The sequence below is a fragment of the Miscanthus floridulus genome, chromosome 8 (genome assembly GCF_019320115.1).
Source record: "Miscanthus floridulus cultivar M001 chromosome 8, ASM1932011v1, whole genome shotgun sequence".
In the NCBI taxonomy this organism is placed as follows: Eukaryota; Viridiplantae; Streptophyta; class Magnoliopsida; order Poales; family Poaceae; genus Miscanthus; species Miscanthus floridulus.
Genome location: NC_089587.1, coordinates 24,660,587 through 24,676,867, shown reverse-complemented (window position 1 = coordinate 24,676,867; position 16,281 = coordinate 24,660,587). Strand labels below are relative to the sequence as shown.

The following is a 16,281-nucleotide window of genomic DNA, read 5'->3' as shown; positions in this document are numbered from 1 at the left end:
TGTCAGGGCGATCATTGTTGCGGTGAGCTGGGCCATGAGTGCCCACATCCTCGTTGAAGCGCACTTCTGCTTCTTCGGCGTTGGCGTACTGGTTGGCGATCGTAATCATCTCGCCAATCCCTATTGGTGGCTTGAGGTTGAACTTGGAGCGGAGGTCACGGTAAAGGAGTCCTCGGACGAAGGTGGTGTTGACCTTAGCTTATGTGATGTTAGGAATGGAGTTCCTCATCTCAGAAAAGCGTCTGATGTAGCTACGGAGGAGGTCGGACGGCTTCTAGTAGATGCAGTTCAGATTGTGCTTCGTGCCTGGTCGAACACACGTAGCCATGTAGTTGTTGGTGAAGACCTTCTTCAGCTCTTCCTCGGATCCGATGGAATCCAGGGCAAGGCTCATCAGCCAACTCAGCGCAGCTAGCATGAGCATGACTGGAAGATAATTTGCCATGATGCTGGTATCTCCCCTGGTGGTGCGCACAGTAGTGGCATACGCCTGCAGCCACTATGTGGGGTCGATCCTTCCCTTATAGGGCTCGACCCTAGTGATTTTGAAACCACAAGGGCACTTGAGTGTTTGGAGTGCCCTCGTGAAAGCTAGGGGCCCTTCGGGGTTGTTGGCACCGTGATCTACAGCGTAGTCAGCATTGAGTGGCTCGAGAGCTGAGTCCGGGTTACCGTACTCTTGCTCATACTCCTGGCGACGGCATACTTCTTCTTCATGGCGACTAAAATGACATTTATCGATACGTCATCACGCATCTCAAAGATTGTTGAGGTGCACTCGGACATCCTAGTCGACCTCCTGGTCGTGTTGGTGAAGGTGCTTGATGCGGTTGTCCCTAGCTCCCCCTGGAGGGGTTGCCTGTCATCGCGATGTTGGTCGCTGAAGCGGCTTGGGCGGCGATCGGATCTTGGCGCGGCTGATTAGCAAATTGAGCTTGTGGAGTATGAAGGTCTTTGATCCTGGTGGATCTCGTTGACCTAGCAGTGCGATGCTTTAAGCATGGCGGTGACCTTGGCAACCTCTGGTGTCTGCGGGAGCTGGCTGAGCTCGTTGGCGGCCACGGCCAGGTTGGTGCTTGGGGTCTCGTAGACGTCGTGGCCATCAACATGGACAAACTCGTCGTCGAGGTTGCGGTGGAGTTGGCGTGGCCTTCCTTGCGAGTTGAGCTGAGCCATGGCCATCGCAAGGGCAGCCTCATTTGCTCGGCGCTGTGCATGGTTGACGTTCCGGTTCTCATGAGCGGCGCATTCCTCCTTGGTTTCACCTTTCCGAGGAGGGCTGTCAATGCTGACATTAAAGATTCCACCTCCATAGAAGGGCGGGAGAGGAAGTTGCTTGGTTGTGGTTTCAACGAGGGTTTTCATAGAGCCCTGGGACTCAAAGTCTAGATTCTCCTCTAAGATGGTTTGGAGGGATGCTTTAGGGCATCGACCAACGTGAAGCATGTTTACAGCCGATGAGAGCTGGTCGGTGATCTGGTTGGCGAGAGGATGGACATCTCCAACCTGGTCAGTGAATTTGCCCCTTAGGGCATCTTGGTAGGTGGCGGCGATGTTGGTGAGCCCAAAGGGCAAAGCCGCAACCCCTAGAGTTTTCCAAGCAGCCTTTGATAGATCTAGATCAGAGGGTGGTCGGCACTGAACTAGAGTGTCTAGAGCTGATTCAGCGATGGAGAGGCAATCGACGAGCTTCTGACCAACCTGATCAATGAATGCGATCAGATAGTCGTTGTTGATCTGCCTCCTCTGGTAGCGAGGAAGCGGGCGGTGAGTTGTCGATGAAGGCTACCTCGGAGGTAGTTCTGAGATCGGATCTATAGTCGCAGGTGTTGGGGTGATCGGTGTAGAATCGATCTGCACCAGCTCGATGAGCTCTCCAACTCCGTCAGCATTGATTATCTATGAGATCGATCCGACTGTGAAGATCTAGCCGGGCTACGGGAGGGACGAAGAGCCTACGGAAAAAGCCATCTTGTTCGATAAGGAAATAGCACGCACACCCCTACCTGGCGCACTAATTGTCGACAGAATATCGTCGGCAGTCCTCCAAGGGGTATCCCACAAAGGTAGATTGATCAGCAGAGAGGCGTGTAATAAAAAACAAGAATGCAACTGAGACACACGAGTTAGACAGGTTCAGGCCATCAGTATAACGTAATGCCCTACTCCTGTGGTCTGTTGGATTATATTGGCTACCGTATGATATAGCGTGAGTTTGTAGGGGGTCCTTGCCCACCTTATATAGTCCGGGGGTAGGGTTACAAATCGGTTAGTTCTGAGAGATAACCAGAAAATAATAACAGATTACAGGAATCATGCGATCATACGTATCCTAACAGATCTCGTAGTATCTTCTGGATATCTTCCTAGTTTCTTGCACGAGACGCCGAGCAACGTCATGCCCCGCAAGGCTTCATCTTGTGGGCTGGGTTGCCCCTAGGGGTGTAGCCCATGTGGTCTGCCATGGGAATCCGGGGTCATACCCCCACAGCCGCCGAGCCGCTTGAGCCTCCGAGGACACCAAGCGAGCTGCTAAGCGAGCCGCCTCAGTCATAAGCACTCTCCAAGGTCTCTATATTTCGCCACAGTCTCTAAATTTTGCCACGATCTTCAATTTTCACCAAGGGTCTTCAATTTTTGCCACAATCTCCAAATTTCGCCACGGTCTCTAAATTTTGCCACGGTCTCCAAATTTCTCTACGGTCTCCAAATTTTGCCACGATCTCTAATTTTCACCACGGTCTCTAATTTTCACCACGGGTCTCCAATTTTCGCCATGATCTCCAAATTTCACCACGGTCTCCAAATTTCTCCATGGTCTCCAAATTTCACCACGGTCTCCAAATTTCGCCAGTCTCCAAATTTCTCCACGGCCTACAAATTTCGCCACTGTCTTCAAATTTCTTCACGGTCTCCAAATTTCTCCATGGTCTCCAAATATATCCACGGTTTCCAATTTTCACCGTGGTTCTCTATTTTCGCCATGGTTCTCCAATGCTCTCCGTGCTCTCCAATTTTTCTCCATCTTTAAGTGCTTAGCACTCTCCAAATTTTAAGTATTTTATTATTTTAACAAATATAAACAAAGTCAAAATAAACATAAACTGCTCTATGGGGTATAAAATTCACTGATACATTGCTCCTGATAAACTCCGCTCTGTTTTCTTCATCACCGAGTTCATATATTTTATTTTTAAATCATGTACTACCCGTCCTACATATTTTTATTGTAGGATCATTGTCTGGGTGGTCGCACCATCTAGCCTTCGGATTTCTCCGCCGATCAACTAGTCGGACCACTAGGTTCATGACTTCGTCGCCGACCAGTTGGTCGGACCATTCGACATTCACTTCTACTCGGCGCTCACTTCGTCGCCGACCTATTGGTTGGATTGCTTGGTACTTGATTCTTCGCCAACTAACTGGTCGGATTGTCTGTCGCTTCATCGTAAGTTACGCTGGGGGCTTGCCAGCTAAGCCGGGTACTTCGTCTACTGATTCGCTTGTTTGATTACTACGTTTTGCCGACGCTGCATGTCATGTGTGATATCAAGGTTTTCCATATTGTCTAGATCAGGGTGCTGATCTTAGGCAGTATGTCAGGGGCTTTGATAAGTATATCTATCGCAGCAATCTAGTGCTAAGCACTTTCCATTTTCTCCATGTTTTACTGCTCAGTATTATTGAATTTTACTCCACGTACCCAGTGCTAAACGCGGGGACTTCGTCCTTTACACTTAATTCTTTGATCCTGCTACAAGATGTTTATCTATCTTACAGTAGGCTCAGAGACTAAGTGTGTACACTTCAACTTGTGGTGAATGTACTATTTTTTCTTCTTACTGGTTTTTAGCTAAGCTAGGGACTAGCTGTGCTCCCGGCTAAGCTAGAAATTGGTTATCCTGACTAAGTGATTGTTGTAATTCTTTGATCCTGATATCAGGTGTATTCTTCACCTACTATCAGGCTCGGGGACTATAATATATATATTACACCTTGCGGCGCATATATCAGTACTAATATCCTCTTTGCATAAGTCATGAATGATGATAATCTGACTTTGTCAACGAAGCCTAAGTGTGTACACTTCACCTAAGGTGAAGAATTTTTAAATTTTAAACTTGAGCTCCTTATATCCTTCTGGCAAGCCTTACTTGGCTAAGTTCCTGATCAGGTCACCTGGAAATTGCCTGGCTTCAATTTCCACCGGTCGGATTACCAGTTAAACTGGTCGGCACTTCGTTCTGTTGATTGGATTACCAGTAAAGCTGGTCGGATTACCGGTTAAACTGGTTGGCACTTTGTTTTGTTGATTGGATTACCAGTTAAACTGGTCAAATTGCCAGATTTGCTAGCTGACTCCAAGTTAAACTGCTCGGACTTGATCAAGACGACGTTGCTCAGCGGATACAAGACGCTCGGGGACTAGCTGTGGGGGTATAACCCCAGGTACCCATGGTAATGGACATGGGCCACACTGCTAGGGGTGGTCCAGCCCATAAGAAGAAGGTGTGTGATGCAAGACACTGATCGACATGCATCACATGATTTTAGGAAGGAATCTTAAAGATAGAGAAGGATCTGTTCGGATATGATAGATATCGTATTCCTTGTAAATACTTACCATATACCTGGATAGATCTAGATCTAACCGACTTGTAACCCTACTCCCATACTATATAAGACGGGTAGAGACCCCCTCGAATTCATCTCATATTCAATACAATCTAACAAAAACATGGGACGTAGGGGTATTACATCGATCAGACGGCCTGAATCTGTCTAAATCGCCGCCTCTATGCCTCGTGGTTCCTATTACACATACCTCCACCGATCATCTACTACCATGATATACCCCTCGGTCTAGCGACCAGATTTTGTGATAGTTCGTCTCCGCGGCTCCTTCTCGAGCGCAGTCACCCTCTACTCTACCGGATGTTTTTCGGGACATATAAATGTTCCCTTTTGGGTAATTGGGTTGGAAATTCTTGGTTAGCAAAGGGGAAAACAAACCAGACGAGTTTAGTTCATTTTGTTAGAAAGAAATAGCAATTTAGCTGAAAGTCTTGCTTCTTCGATCAATATGACTGAGGTTTTACCAGCATGCTATTTTTTCCACTTGCGTTATTCCAAGAGTTTGCTTTGACAAATTGGTAGCAGCAGTGGACCAGTGGTCCCTTCTCCATATTCCAGGATTCTGGGAAGTTTCTGTTCAAAGAATTCTCCCCCTAGCCCCTCCAATCGATTAATAATCATAAAAATTGTTATCTTTTCAGAAATCTAAGGTTATTTTCCTCTAAAATCCAGTTCGAGTTCTCCGTGCAGTACTTTGATTTGACCGGGCGTGGGAGCTCTGCGGCCGTATCCATCCGTAACTCACTCACACATGGCCGCCTCTGTCGCCTCGTTGGCGTTCTTCCTGGTGTCGGCTTCGGCCAAGAACACCCCGGGCAGGTCCAAAGACAACAACCTGGACATGAGTGGGGTCACCACCAACGTGGGCGCGGTGAGGTCCTCATCAAGGGCACGCACGCGCGTTGCCGTCCCCAAGGTGAACAGCGGCGGCAAGGCTATGGTGACTGATGGTGAGGACGACGCGTCCCGCTCCTCGGCTCCGACTCCGAGGACGTTCTACAACCAGCTGCCAAACTAGAGCGTGCTCGTGGCCATCACGACCATCTTCCTGGCAGTCGAGCGGCAGTGGACGCTCATCGACTGGAAGCCCAAGCGCCCCAACATGCTCATCGACACGTTCGGCTTCAACGGGCAGGTGTTCCGGCAGGACTTCTCCATCTAATCCTATGAGATTGGGGCCGATAGGACGGCATCCATAGAGACGCTAAAGAATCATTTGCAGGTGAGTCATGTGAGGCAATAACGTCTGATTGTGTTGTAAGGTGCCCATTGTGGATGCTAATATTGTTTTTTGATCATGTTTCTGCGTTTAGGAGATGACCCTTAATCATGTCAAGAGCGTTGGGCTGCTTGGTGATGGCTTTGGTTCGACGCTAGAGATGATCAAACAGAACTTATTCTGGGTTGTCAGTCAGATGTAGGTCCTGGTGGAGCAGTATCCATGCTGGTACACACTGCAAAATATTTTGGTTATTCGAGTCCTCAGGCTGAATTGGCTCTAGTTTTTGTTTAAGTGATAGCTTTTTTAAAAATGAAGTTATGCTAATAATGTGAACTTGTCAAGCTAGCCAGCTAGGGGTCAATTCTGGTTTCTTGCTTTGTTGCGAGCTTGCTGTGCTACGATAGGTAGGAGAACCGCCCCCCCCCCCCCTCGCTGTTGTTGCGAAGTTTGAGATCTGTTCAGTGGCTTCAGAATGTTTGATTGGAAATGTGATAATGATGTCAGGTGAGAACCTGGGTGTGAACTATTCATGCGAGAAATTGGGGGCCTGAAAGTCGTTGATGATAATTGTGACAGTGATATTTGGAAGTAGGTGGTTGATATCTATTTTAATTGAAAAGTCAGCTTGGAAAAGTCTCCAATAAATTATTCTTCTGATTATTAGCGTGATAATTTTGACAGACGATATATGTTACAACTCATCTATTTCACCATGTACTTCATTAACCTAGTTGCATTTGGGTAATTTAAGGCTCTGTTATTTTTTGAATCAAATATTTTTTAATTTTTATGCTGGGGCGATATAGTTGGTATAGATACATGGGTCAGTGGTCATGGTAAAAATTGAATGCGTCGAGATTGGCATTTACATGATCGCTACATAGGCCAGACTATATTGAGGGCTACAAGGTTTTGATCTTGATTTTGTGCTCGTTTAAATTAATAGCATTACAGCATAGACAAATTACGGGCTGTCCTCCCTGTCATATTACTATTGTTTTATGCATTCATTTTTGTTCTTGCTGTACAGATCCATAACCTGTTAGCATTTTGTTGTTTGACCATTTGCATTTTGCTGATACTTTTTCCTCATTCTTTGGTGAAATAAACAGTAAATGGGTTATGATGCATAAGCATACTAGAAAACTCGCAAGGATTCTTGATGAAGTGAGGACTGAAATAGCACCATATTTTTTTGAGCGCACTGCTATTGCTGATGAAGACAGCCGCAAACTTCCAAAATTGCCATGGAATGGTGAAGCCAGGGCTAGAAAATACGTCCGAAGGGGTTTGACTATAAGAATTATACACGCCATGAGTTGGTGTCCTATGTTATGGTTGGTAGTGTTTGTTACTTATGTAATTTATGCTTGTTGGTATGCAACATAATGCAGCCTCGATGGTCTAATCTTGATCTAAAGCAGCATGTCAACAATGTTAGATACATTGGGTGGATTCTTGAGGTAAAAACAATATTACTTTTTGTATGCATCTTTATGTTGTTCAGTTTATGTTAGGATCCTTATGAACTGGATCCTTGAGATTAACAAATTGGTCTTTGCAATGTACATAACATTCATTGCTCTATTAATTTTGGTCCTGAGTAGTTTATATATGGTGTTGGTAATTATTTGGATCACTTGCTTTGTCGTTAAGCCTGTCAACTTATTGGCAGGTGATAAAATCAATTTTCTTACAGTTTGAGCATTTATCATATTCAAACACTATGATTTAGTGACTTCCTCTGCTGTAAGACATCCTATTTCATGTATAATAGAACATTTAGAGGTCTTTTTGTTGTTTGTCGTTGCCCCTTTCAACGGCAAATAGGGCCTCAATTCTCCTATCTGGCTTTTTGCTTTTTGCGATGTATGCCTAACTGTCTTGATGGACAATAAAGAAATCATGGTACTCCTTCGTTTAAATTATAAGACATTTTGACTTTTCTAGATACATTATTTTTTCTATGCATTTAGATATACACTATGTCAAGATACATAGTAAAAGAAATGTATCTAGAAAAGCTAAAACGTTTTATAATTTGGAATGGAGGGAGTATTTGTTATGTTGCTACATTTCAAAATCAAACTGCCTTCAGAATTTAAAAGGCGCAATTGTTGTTGATACTCCTTATGTTGTTCAATAGCTAAGTTGTCTGTCTGAATAGACTATTTCCTAAAATATGCCACGTTTTTTTTGCCACAAGAGGTCATGGAATGCTATTTTCAGATAAATAATTTGTTCAATTGGTCATTCGGTACACAATCATATGCTTTTATTTTTGTTTGTGCCCTTGATCTGTGAAGCTTGAAACTGGAATTCCTATTTGTAGTTTCTTACGCAAATTCTTCATCTAATCTTGGGTTTGTAGGATGTAGAATTCAGGATAGTCTACTGAAAGTTCGCCTTCCCTGCTCATTTATCCCTAGGAGTTTTGTTATAATTGAGCTCTTCCTTTTGCTTGTGCTACTCGGCATTTCACTAGTTTACATAATCCGCTGATCCACTGCAGTGAAGCATGCCTCTAGCGCTCAATCCGCCGAGCATTCAACTCCCCCCTCTAGGCTGCAGCGCCCTGCATTGATGGGGGGTTTCCTTCCCGAGGGGGGTGGCTCAGAGCAGTCATCAGGGCGAGCCAACAGGACGATGGGGCGCATTCATGCACGCACCTCACGTCAGAAGATGAAGGTGGCTGGTCCATGGTGCGCCTGAGGTGCTAGTGGCATCTCCCAGAGTTCAAAGGCACGATGCATTCAACTCCCTCAACCACCTAGGTCAAATCGGTGCATTACCACCATAGCAATGATCTGCTGAGGCGCATGAGAGGTAAATGTTTTAGATGTCTCTCCCCTGGCCATGCTGCGGCAGACTACAGGGACCCAGTGTGGTGCTTCTCTTGTGGTCGTTGGGGGCATAAAAGTAGAGTATGTAAAGGCAGACCTTCATCCTCCCGGCAGCAATCTCCCTTGCCCAAGACTGCTCCTCCACCATTCGATAACAGCAACTTCCCCCCTCTGGGAAGGTCCGCGATGGCTAGGCCCGGGGACCCCTCTATCTGTCCTCTGGACACCTATGCCGTGGCCTTCTCCGTAGATGACATGGACCACGAGCTCGACCACCTCTCCATGCGTGGCATGGTGGCCTGGCTGGGAGGGGAACCGGCCGGTGGTGGAGCCAGAGGTCATCAAGAGGGCCATCTACCACCATTTTCCGGTTCACCTAAAGGATGTCACCGTCGTCAAGCACTTCCCCGAAGACTTCTTCATCGACTTCAAGCACCGACACCACTGTGATGAGGCTGTGGCATAGGGAACCTTCCCCTATCGCAATCTCAACATCTACACAAGGCCATGGCAGCTAGTCACGCACGGCGACATCTACGACCTCAAGTACCATGTTTGTCTGTGCCTAGAGGGAATCCCACTTCATGCCTGGAATGAGAGCATCGCCAAGAGGGTAGTCGCTAGAGCTTGCGACCTTAACTACATCGAGAAGTCTTCGTTGGACCGTGAGGACACCAGGGCACTCTATGTCTGGGCATGGATGCACAACCCGTCCGACATTCCAAAGGTAACCTAGCTAACCTTATCATGTAGGAAAGTAGAGTTTCACAGCTCACAACCTGCTCACGGCCATCGGGGACTCACCTTTAGGGTGTTGGTGCACCTTGACCTGGTGGAGGACCCACCGGGTAGAGATGGACGTGTTGCTGCTCCTCGTGAATACACGTGGCACTACGGTGTTGTTGATGGGGAGAGGACGCCACATGACCGCCATGACCCTCCGCCTGCTGACGTTCACGGTAGCCATTGTGACAATGACGACGACCGTCGTGGGCGCTGTGAACATCAGGGCAAAAACTGGTACTTGCGTCTCACCCGTAGCCTTTCGCATGTGCCCAAGGACCGAGAGTGGGAGCGTTCGGAGTCGAGGCATGGTGGCCGTTGACATCGGAGCCCCGAGCATGGAGGTTGTTGACACCCTCTGGACAACATCGCTGCTGGCCATGGCGCCCGCCTCTCTACCCCGAGCAACACTGTAGGCAACAACAGGAGGACTTGACAGCAGCTCGCCAAGCCTGTTGACCCCGACCGCCTAGTGGATGTCCATCGCCGAACTCGGGGTCAGAGCAGGGAGCGGATGTCCCACCATAGGCCCCATAGACATGCGCGTTCGGAGCTGAGGCACAAAACGGCACGCTCAAAGTCCTCGTCACCACGCCTGCGCTACAAGTCGCCTGACTTTAGTGGTGGCAACGGCGACAACCAACACCCATCACCAAGTGCTCCCAAGGTGCATGCCAACCAAAGTCAATTCGATGACCAGGCAATGACTCCACCACCCACAGCCTCTTCAACCTGGAAGCCGGACGCCCAACCTAATGCCGCATCACTGAGCAACTCTTCATCGGAGCCGCTGATGGCCACTGCACCTTTCTCATGCCCGTCTAAATTGCAGGTTCTCCCCATCAATGACCCCGACATCGCGACATAGCAGCGCTCACACCTTGCTATAGAACGCCGCTTTTGCACGGGACATGTCTACTCCAGGCGGCCAAGTGCTCCCCTCCCACATCGGATGTAGGCGCATCCAGCAGGAAGCACCTAGGTCGTGCGGTTCTGCCCTGGAATCATCTACTCCGTACGTTGCGCCCGTGGACCGCCCACCATCTGCTTGCATCATCAACGCATGGCAAACGGACTACAGCGGCAACATCTAGAGTAGGCCAGCGCAGCACTGGAGGTACAGGACATCCACAACATGCCTGCCACTACAACGGCGATGTCAAAATTTCTAGAGGGGATCTCACACCCTCTGCCTCAACCCATCTTGCAGGTTCCATCACGCCAAGCCAGCACGCCACAGCGACGCAAGAGGGCTATGGTTCTGGCATGTAGGAGCGTGCACATTGCAGCCATGAACTGGCCTAGAGGTGATACTCAGGCGAAGGCCAGACAGGTGCTCATGAAATGGCTTGGCATCCTTGATGAGGAAGGACTCAGCCACGATGATGTGTTGCTACGCTACTTCAGCCTATTCAAGGGACCACTCACCGACGCCACCATGAAGGCTCTAATGGCATTGTGTGGCCTCGACGCAGCAATAGCACTTTCCACTTCGCATGTTTAGATAGCTGTTGACTGTGATGGGTAACTCAATGTACTAATGATAGTAAACAATCACCACTCCAGGAGTTTCACATCTAGAGTCCACCTTTGGTTTGTGAGCTTCCAGTCATGGTGCTTGGGTGGGGTGATATGGGGAGGCCTACAGTTGCCTCCCCATCAGACTAGAAGGCTCCTCCAACTAGCAGTTTGTTGTAGCAACAGCTCTGTATGCAAGAAACTCTTGCATTGTATCACTGCGCCGACGGCCACTGGCATTCAGATGAATCAGCAACTCCAATTTGCTGCTTTCATGAACATGTGTCTTAGTGTGATTAACTTTGTTCTTCCTACCAGTACCATAGCCCCAGATGGGTTGCTTCTTGCCTCCCTCCATAGATTATGCTTAAACAGGGGTCCCTTGCTTTTTTATGGCATAGCTGAATTGCCAAATACTTAACTAGAACGTCAGGGGCATGAATGATGGCGCCCGACAAGACTCGGTGAGCGAGTTAGTGAGAACCACTGGTGCCACCATTGTATGTCTACAAGAAATGAAGATGCAAGTTATGGATCATAACGTGGTGCGCTGCACAGTAGGAGCAAAATTTGTTAACTCCTATATTGTGCTCCCGGCGGAACACACTCGAGGAGGCATTCTCCTTGCTGTGAATGAAGACTTCTTTGACCTCTCCGACATTGAACTTACCTCAAACGCTATAACCATGCAAATCAACATGAGGGCAGATGGAATAAAGTGGCAAATTACAGTAGTATACGGCCCGCAAGGAGAGGCAGCCAAACTTCAATTCCTCCAAGAATTGAAGAACATTCCGCCAATGGAACACAATAGATGGCTCATCCTAGGAGATTTCAATCTCATCTACCAGGCATAAGACAAGAACAACTCCAATCTAAACTGGCGCCTCATGGGGGCATTTAGAGCGACGATCGATCATTTGAGGCTCAAAGAAATCAAGCTAAATGGACGCCGCTTCACTTGGAGCAATCAATAGGAGAACCCGACCCTTACTAGAATTGATAGACTACTATGTACCCTCGAGTGGGAACTGATCTTCCCCGCATGCTTCTTGCATTCCCTTCCATCACTCATGTCGGACCATACCCCGCTACTACTGTAGGGACAGCTTGACCACCATCAGAACACGTCCTTCCGCTTCAAAAATTTCTGGACTAAGATGGAAGGCTTCCAAGATCTTGTCCAAAACATTTGGAATAGGCCGGTCGCCTCTGCTCTTCCTATGAAATACTTGCATATCAAAATAGCGCGTGTGGCAAAAGGAATCAAGCATTGGAAAAAAGGTAAAATAGGGGATACGAAACTGCAGCTCGCCATAGTGAAGGAAGTATTGTTATAGTTAGAAGTTGCCCAAGAGCATAGGTTGCTCACTGGCATGGAGCTTGACCTATGTCAGCGCCTCAAAGCCCGTAGCACGGGGCTCATAGCCATTGAAAAATCAAGAATCAGACAGAGATTGAGGCTTACATACATCCGTTGTGGAGATGCTAACACCAATTTTTTCCATAGTAGAGCCAGTGCACGCTGGAGAAAGAATTACATACATTGTCTGCATAAGGATGGGGGATTGCGGTTGCTCATGAAGAAAAAGAAAAGGTGATACAAGATTAATTTAAAAATCATATTGGCTCCGTGGTTCCAAGAACTTTGACAGTCATTTGGCAATCCCTTGGCTACAATCAACATGATCTCTCCGATTGGGAGGTGCCTTTCTCCCATGATGAGGTAAAAATACTATAAATTCCATGCCTTCCAATAAAGCGTAGGCCCAGATGGCTTCACGGATGTCTTCTTCAAAGCTTGTTGGGAAATCATTAAAGAGGATGTTATGCAACCATGAACAGCCTATTCACATTGAATGCCCAGGGTTTTGAATGGCTAAACTCGGCTTGCATCATCCTTCTACCCAAAAAATGGATGCAACAAGAGTTACAGATTTCAGACCCATCAGCCTCGTCCATAGCATTGTAAAGATCTTCTCCAAAGTGTTAGCTAATAGACTTGCCCCTCGACTGAACTCCCTCGTCTCCAACTGCTAGAGGGCATTTATAAAAAAGAGAAGCATCCATGATAATTTTCTTTATGTCCAGGGAGCAGTACAAAGGCTACATAGGTAGAAGATATCGGCTTTGTTCATGAAACTAGACATCCACAAAGCTTTTGACATGGTAAATTGGGGGTATTTGCTTGAGATTCTAAAGGCTCTAGGCTTCGGACCGTGCTGGCGAGAATGGATCTCTATTCTCCTACGTACATCCACCTCGACAGCCTTACTTAATGGGCGGCAAGGAGTCACTTTTAGCCATGCCAGAGGGGTCTGGCAGGGAGATCCGCTTTCACCCATGCTCTTCATCCTAGCTATGGACCCGCTTCAACGATTGCTTGACCAAGCAACCCAACATGGGATACTCACCCCCTTACCCATCATGGCGGCAAAATGGAGAACCTCTATGTATGCAGATGATGCGGCTATTTTCATCAACCTAATAAAAGTCGATGTAGAAGCCATCAAAATCATCCTATAGGCTTTTGGAACATTCTTGGGACTCCATATTAATCTAGAAAAGAGCTTAGTGCATCTAATAAGTTGTGGAAACATCGACCTACAACAAGTCATATCGCCCTTCAGTGGTAGTAGAGGGGACTTTCCATGCAAATATTTGGGGCTGCAACTCCACATCAGATCACTACAAAAGGTCCATGTGCAACCTCTCATTGAGCGTATTGGACAAAAGTTACCCAAATGGAAAGGAAGATGGCTAAACAGAGCGGGATGCCTCACTCTAGTAACTTATGTCCTCTCCTCCATGCCAACCTACCACCTCATAGTGTTTCCCTTGGTGGCATGGGCTAAGAAAAAGATCAACAAAATTAGGAGATCTTTCTTGTGGAAGGGGGAGGAGAATGCCAATGGTGGACACTGCCTGGTTAACTGGCCAATAGTTACCAGACTGAAAGACCTTGGTGGTTTAGGCGTTCCTAACCTTGATAGATTTGGGAGAGCCCTCCGGTTGCGCTGGCTTTGGCAAGAATGGGTGGACGACTCCAAGTCTTGGAGCGGCTCAGAGCTTCCATGTACTAATGATGACCGTCTCCTCTTCAACTCCTCAATCATTATAACTTTGGGGGACGGTGCAAAGACTAAGTTTTGGCACCATAATTGGCTTGATGGACAAGCTCCTAGGTACCTAGCCCCGAACTTGTTTTGCCTTGTTTCAAGGACAAACCGAACGGTGCAACAAGAGCTTCAGAACAACAATTGGATGCGCTCGCTAGGAAGAAAAATCACCTCGGCTGTCCACATAGAGGAGTTTGTGTCCCTTTGGATACAAATACAGGATGTGCATCTACAAAAGGGTGTCCAAGACACCATCATCTGGCGATGGACCCAGGATGGGATTTACTCCACCCGCTCAGCTTACAAAATTCAATTCAAAGGCTCGCTTGTCCCCATCCGTATGGAATTGATTTGGAAAGCGCACGTGGAGAACAGATGCAAGATCTTCGCCTAGATTTTAGTGCAAGATAAAATTCTTACGGCGCAAAACCTACAAAAGAGAGGGTAGCCACACCAACAACACTACGTGTTGTGCAACGGTCCCTTAGAAACTGGCCTCCACCTATGCCTATGTTGCCCTTTTGCTAAGGCAGTTTGGGATCAAATCCTCTCTTGGGAAAACTTCACTCAACTGCAACAGTAACCCCAAGCAGACCCCATCCATATCAGGGCATGGTGGGAAGAGGCGGCAAGGAAAGTGCCAAGTTCTGAACGTAGACGACTTAATAGGGTAGTAATCTACACCTTTTGGAATATTTGGAAAGAGAGAAATAGGAGAATTTTCAACAACAAGATAGAAACGGTGTCGCAAGTAGCCGCAAGGATAAAGAAAGACATAGAGCAAAGCAAGAGAGCACTCGCTTATGTTTAGCTGTTGTTCCCCCATTGGGGCGTGTCTTTCCCTCCTTTACCTGCTTCGGGGGGCTTGAAACCCTCATCTGGAGTGTCCCTACTTGTACATAAACTATCTTTCCCTATCTTAATTGAAAGGCAGAGCTCCTGCCATTGCGTTCAAAAAAAAGTTTACATAATCATGTTGCCTGGTGCTTACCTTTTTTGTTGACAGAAAGGTTAGTGTTTATTTACTGTATTTTCACCATCCTCTGATATTTTTTGCACTCATTTTCCCATCAGAGTGCTCCAATCTCCATATTTGAGAATCATGAACTGGCTAGTATTGTCCTAGACTATAAGAGGGAGTGCAGTAAGGACAATGTGCTGTAGTCACACACCACAGTGTTCACTGACTGCACGAATGGGTTAGGAGAAACAAGTTTTTAGTGTGAGCATCTTTTGTGCTTTGAGTCAGGGCATGCCATTGTGAAGGCTCGGACTATGTGGAGGCCAAAGAGAACCAATGCCATGGGAATATTGACTCCAATCTCAGCTGGCAAATTTTAGCTTCACAGACTAGATTGCTAGGGAACAAGTGCATTGTGTTTGGAATAGATAGGACAGCAAGTCATCCTGTTATGATGCAACTTACAAGACCTAGGTTATGGTGGGAAGAAAAGAAGGTGAAACAACGAAGTAGATTTCTATAGCGCATGTATGCTGCTTTCTTTTCCCATACCATCTTCTTGTAGATAACTTTGGGTTGATTTAACTTTGGTTGCTAGATGCAATTCTTCAATTTCACCCAAGATTACCTGGTGTACATATATATAGTACTGTTCTAGCAGACTAGCTGTCTGAGTATGAAGCTGAAGTTGGCACCTTCCAGTACTCATTGGCTGCAAGGTTGTGAATATACTAGCGCCCGGATGTCACGCCCGCGTCTACATCCTGTTCCCGTAAGTTGCACCCTGCATATCGCTTGACCCGCACGACATCTGCGCCCCCACCTGACCCCATGTAGTGTCAGCGCCCCCGTCCGACCCCACGCATGTCACACCCAATTTTAAGGATAAAATTGAATGCATAAATCTCATGTGTGCCTAGGGATCAGTCACACACATAAGTTGACAGATTACAAAAAGTATCATCACGGTGTATCTTACATCACGATTAATACCATCACATAGTCTTACACAACACAACGAAAACTAAAAAGGTAGCTCTCTTGTGATAGCTCCAACATAGGGATGGTCAACTGGTTGACCATAAGCCTAAAAGTTCTCTAGAAACTCCTCATATAGGTTGACATATGTTACCCATCCGGGATTTTTATCCAATATTGAAAGTAAACAAGCGTAAGTACTTCCCATACTTAACAAGATAA

General features: G+C 46.9%; 1 pseudogene; it reads left to right on the top strand.

The window, feature by feature from the left end:
• Positions 1–5,386: 5,386 nt before the first annotated feature.
• LOC136476003 (palmitoyl-acyl carrier protein thioesterase, chloroplastic-like) lies at positions 5,387–15,284 on the top strand (annotated as a pseudogene).
• The last annotated feature ends 997 nt before the right edge of the window (positions 15,285–16,281 follow it).